At 36.9% G+C, this 5166-nt stretch overlaps 1 protein-coding gene across 2 annotated transcripts in view; it reads left to right on the forward strand.

The window, feature by feature from the left end:
* Positions 1-5166, forward strand: part of LOC106872769 (uncharacterized) — a 229765-nt gene that overhangs the window by 109730 nt on the left and 114869 nt on the right. Inside the window, exon 1 of one of the 2 annotated variants that reach the window (XM_052970225.1) lies at positions 4371-4476. The exons of the other annotated variant lie outside the window; for it this stretch is intronic. The gene's annotated coding sequence lies outside the window, so the exon portion shown is untranslated. Of the gene's footprint in view, positions 1-4370; positions 4477-5166 lie in introns of those variants that run through there. 2 annotated transcript variants of the gene reach the window in all.

Below are 5166 nucleotides of genomic sequence, written 5' to 3' on the forward strand. Positions count from 1 at the left end.
CCGCTTGACTGGCCTTTGTAGGGTTTTCGAGCGAGATCGTTGCCAGTGCCCCTGGACTGGCTCTTGTGCGGGTGGCACATAAAAGACACCATTTCGAGCGTGGCCATTTTCGTGCAGGTGACACGTAAAAGCACCCACTACACTCTCTGAGTGGTTGGCGTTAGGAAGGGCATCCAGCTGTAGAAACTCTGCCAAATTAGATTGGAGCCTGGTGTTGCCATCCGGTTTCACCAGTCCTCAGTCAAATCATCCAACCCATGCTAGCATGGAAAGCGGACGTTAAAGATGATGATGATGATGATGATATATACACACACGTAGGGATGCTGAAAAGTTCCTCGCTTTAAGGATATCGTGAAAGGCCCAATCTTCTGAGTTCTTTTACAAGGCTTAGAAAAGCTGAAGGACTGCTGCAATAACTGTGTGAATCTGAGAGGAGAATATGATGAATAAAATCATAATTAACTGATCCTCCTTTCTTTTTCTATTACCCAACCCAGAAACTTTTCAGCTTCCCCTCATATATATGTATACAATGGACTTCCTCACAATTTCTGTATACCAAATTCAATCGCTCTAACAGAAGACACTTGTCCAAGGTGCTGCACACTGAGACTGAACTCAAAACCATGTGGCTGCAAAGCCATTTTTTATAGACAGAGTTCTGTCTGGGGTAGAAATTTATGAAAGTACTCTACCTTAAAGATGGATGAATAAACTAAACAGAATACTCTCTAAAATAGAAATGTTCAGATTATCACATTACTCTTCCTACAGTCCACCACTGCATGTCAGAATATGTACTGTGTTTCCCAACTAGGTAGAGATATGGTGTAATTGGAGTAAACATGCCTGGTCATGCACTTGGCAGCTGCTTCCATGCCCATAGTAATGGTTGGTCAGTGCTAATCTGGAAATGACACAGAGATGACGACAAACCCAGGAAGTAAGTTGATTTTATGTTGAGAGTGTTGTATAAGAGACAGATTTTAATAGGATGTAATAAAAGAAGGTGTTTAATGATCAGAAAGAATAGAGTGGTATAAATTTGAGTATGAACAACTAGACGTGTGATGTGGATGGGAACAATAAAAATATAGCCATTGAATGCTGTTAGGTGTGGAATATCGGGACGGGGACACACACACACGCACGCACGCACGCACACACACACACACACACACACACTTGATTTAGAAAGCCACTGCAATGACAGTTGGAAATAAGGGAATGTGTATGTTGGCACTCCATCGCTTACGATGCCGAGGGTTCCAGTTGATCCGATCAACGGAACAGCCTGCTCGTGAAATTAACATGCAAGTGGCTGAGCACTCCACAGACACGTGTACCCTTAATGTAGTTCTCGGGGATATTCAGCGTGACACAGTGTGACAAGGCTGACCCTTTGAATTACAGGCACAACAGAAACAGGAAGTAAGAGTGAGAGAAAGTTGTGGTGGAAGAGTACAGCAGGGTTCGCCACTTGCCCCTGCCGGAGCCTCATGGAGCTTTAGGTGTTTTCGCTCAATAAACACTCACAACGTCCGGTCTGGGAATCGAAACCGCGATCCTATGACCGCGAGTCCGCTGCCCTAACCACTGGGCCATTGTGCCTCCACGAATGTAAACAAAAACAAAATAAAGAAAGCTAGAGGAAGGGTTAAATTTTTAAAATGAAGAGCAATTGTAGAATGATTTCACAGTCTCAGGCATAGGTCTTGGGTTCAGTTTCACTATGCAGCACCTTGGGCAAGTGTCAGTGGATTTAGTAGATGTCTTTGTTATGTGTCTCCCACCACCACTTGATAGCTGGTGTTGGTTTATTCACATCCCTGTAAATTAGCTGTTTGGCAGTCTGATAAAATAAGTACTAGACTGAAAAATAAGTATTGGGATTGATTTGTCTGACTAATTTCTTTAAAGTGTGTGAAGTTCACTCAATGTGGCTGCTTGATCTGCTAGGAGTAGCAGCATTACCACACCTTATAGCGTTTTTTTTTTAATATTTTCCAGATTCATTCTTTCTTTTTAAAAAGGCAAAACTACAAAGTCACAACTCAGATAATCACGGCAATGGTTCTACCTTATCTAAGCTGACTCAGATCTTACAACAGCAACCATCCATTCAAAGATCTTTGAAGTTATGATTAGATTATACTTTTTTGTTTCAGTCATTAGACTGTGGCCATGCTGGAACACTGCCTTGAAGAATTTTTAGTCAAACTAATTGACCCCAGTACTTATTCTATTGATCTCTTTTGCTGAACTGCTAAGCTATGGGGACATAAACTCACCAATACTGGTTTTCAAGTGGTGGTGGGTACAAACATAGTCACAAAGACACAGACACACACTCATTTACAATGGGCTACTTGCAGTTACTGTCTACCAAATCTACTCACAAGGCTTTGGTCGGCCCAGGGCTATAGTAGAAGACACATGCCCAAGGTACCATTTAACAGGAGTGATCCCAGAACCATGTGGTTGGGAAGCAAACTTCTTACCACACAACCATGTCTATGCCTGTGATGAAGTTTAATGCGATTGAAACATACCCAAAGTCGTCACTGTAGATTGGAAACATTCCTCCACTCTTCATTCCATTTAACTGACTCAGCACCACCCAACCCTTCTAAATGTGTTGGCCTTGTCACAAAATTCGAAACTATTACTTTCAGTAGTTTTATCAGAGATCAGTGAAATATTACATAATACACTATAGGGCTGATGAGCTTAATGAATTTAAAGTATAAACAAGACAGCAACATAGGTGCAGGTATAGCTGTGTGGTGAAGAAGTGCATCCATTTTTTTTTTGTACTTCCAAAATCTCTCTTTTCAGTACTTTGAGCAGGTTTGTTCTAATGCAACCACGAGTTAGCTAAGAATCTAGGAAGAAGAATGTGTCATGGAAAGAAATCCTGTTACAAATGTTCTTATTATGTTTTATTTTTTCTTTCATTTTATTGGATAAAGGCCTTATTGTTTTTCATGTATGTGTCATAATTACAGAGAAGTAATTTGTTGTAAGTTAATGAGTTAATAAGTGACTTATAATACTATTTGTTTAATTACTAAATGGTTTTTAAATGAAATGTTATTTGTTTAATTACTTCATGGTTTTTAAATGAAATATGGCCATTTTCCTTGCGACTGTTAATCAGCCAGCCAAAATTGACTTATTTATTTTTTTTTTTTGTGATATTTTTTTTCTGTTCACTTTGTGAATAGACCAGTACCTTGTGATAGAATTTGATAGATGGAAACTGTGCAGAAGCCTTTTTCTGTATGTATGTATTCATGTATACAGGCAGGCATGTATGTATCTGCATATACTGATGTATAAATACATCGAGTTGTGTCCTTTTACATCAAACGGCAATAGAGATAGATCAAATAAGAACCGAACTACAATAATTACTTGGTGGTGAGGGTCAATTAACTAAAAATCCTTGTAAGTGGTGCCTCAGCAAAGCTGCATCCAATGACAGAAGCCAGTAAAAAAAATTAAAGAACATAATTTAAGCCTTGTAATAAGATCATTTTCAGATTTAAAATGTCTAAAAAGACCAAAGGGCCTGACATCTTTAGTCATGTCACATAAGCCTCAACTTATTAATACCATCTGTATGCACACACACAAACACACACATATTATTTACCACCTAGAAATATATATTGGTTATAGATGTGCAGCAATAGTTACGTTATATACCAATCATGGGTGCCCTGGTCCATCTGGGTTTTTGAATGGTACATTTAATGAAAAATTACCTTCACTTTTTTTTGAAGTGTGGTCATGTCTTATGTGGCTCACTTCTTGCAAAAAAAAATTGCTCATGCCTGTTATATATCAATCATGCTGATTCTACCTGAAGATTATGTTAAGGGTACATTTGTCTGGAGAATACTCAGCCACTTACTAATTCAATGAGCTGATAGTTCAGTTAACTGAACAACTGAAAATTCATTCCTTACCAACCCGGCTGAAACCAGCTCTAGCTCTGTAGTACAAATGTCTTGTTTTCAAAAGTTCAGAATTAAAATCTTCCACCAAACCTTAGTCACAATTTCTATTCCTAACACTAGCTTAATGATAATTAAGTTATTTTATTAAATTCTTTGTTATATTTAAAATAATTGAAAGAAACACAGAATATCTCAAAATAAATAGAGTAACGAAAGGTGGTTCCAATATTTTCATGTGTCAGCTTGACATTGTTAAATTAAGACTCAAAACTAAAAACATGATAATCCAAAATGCTAACATAATCACATGAGTTGGTTTCAGTTTGCATGTTTCATAGGTTTTAATATATTCATCTGACACCATCTACCATCTGGACATAATTATATTGTGTTGTGTTACATTGGTAGTTAGTGGTGAGCTGAAATGACAAACAAAACCATAAGTATATTCAGAAATACATGAAGCATTTTGTAAAGTTTCAGTAGTTGACATTCCTGCTCATTGACGGTAATTATGACTGACTTTCTTTATTGTTCGTTTTACATTCTTATAATCTCTACTCCCTACTCCATGTCTTCTCTTTGTCTAAATCTTTAATCTGACTAGTCATTGGAAATAGTTGAGATAAATAACATTTAGTCTTACAGATTTTCTCTTCTCCTTGAACCCACACCGATACTTTTTAGCATCCTGCTTCAATTGTTATCGTTGATATTATGCAAAAGTGTTGTAAGTCCAAAATGTTGCTTTTTCAGAAAACGAGAAAATAGTTTCACCATTCCATAGCAAAACCATTGTACTACACTTTGACAATTTTCATATCTTAGCATCTGAAACAGCTGGAGATGCAATAGTTTGACCAAAAGAACTGGCTATTTGTAAGCAAAAGTAAATATTGAAAAAAACACATTTGGTCAGATTTGGATGTATGACAGTTTAACATAATAGCAATGTTATATTTTCAATGTGTGTGTATGCACACACACACATACACACAGCATATATTTATGCACATACACACATGCATGTGTATATATATATATATATATATGAAGTTTGAAAATGGACAGATCCAGTGGATACAAGTTAATTTATTAATTAATTGACATTTTCACCAACAATTGTTTCATCAAATATTCCTATAAGAGGTCTAAATATCCTCATAGTGACTATATATATATATATATATATATATAT

This window comes from Octopus bimaculoides, chromosome 1, assembly GCF_001194135.2.
Source record: "Octopus bimaculoides isolate UCB-OBI-ISO-001 chromosome 1, ASM119413v2, whole genome shotgun sequence".
NCBI classification, from domain to species: domain Eukaryota; kingdom Metazoa; phylum Mollusca; class Cephalopoda; order Octopoda; family Octopodidae; genus Octopus; species Octopus bimaculoides.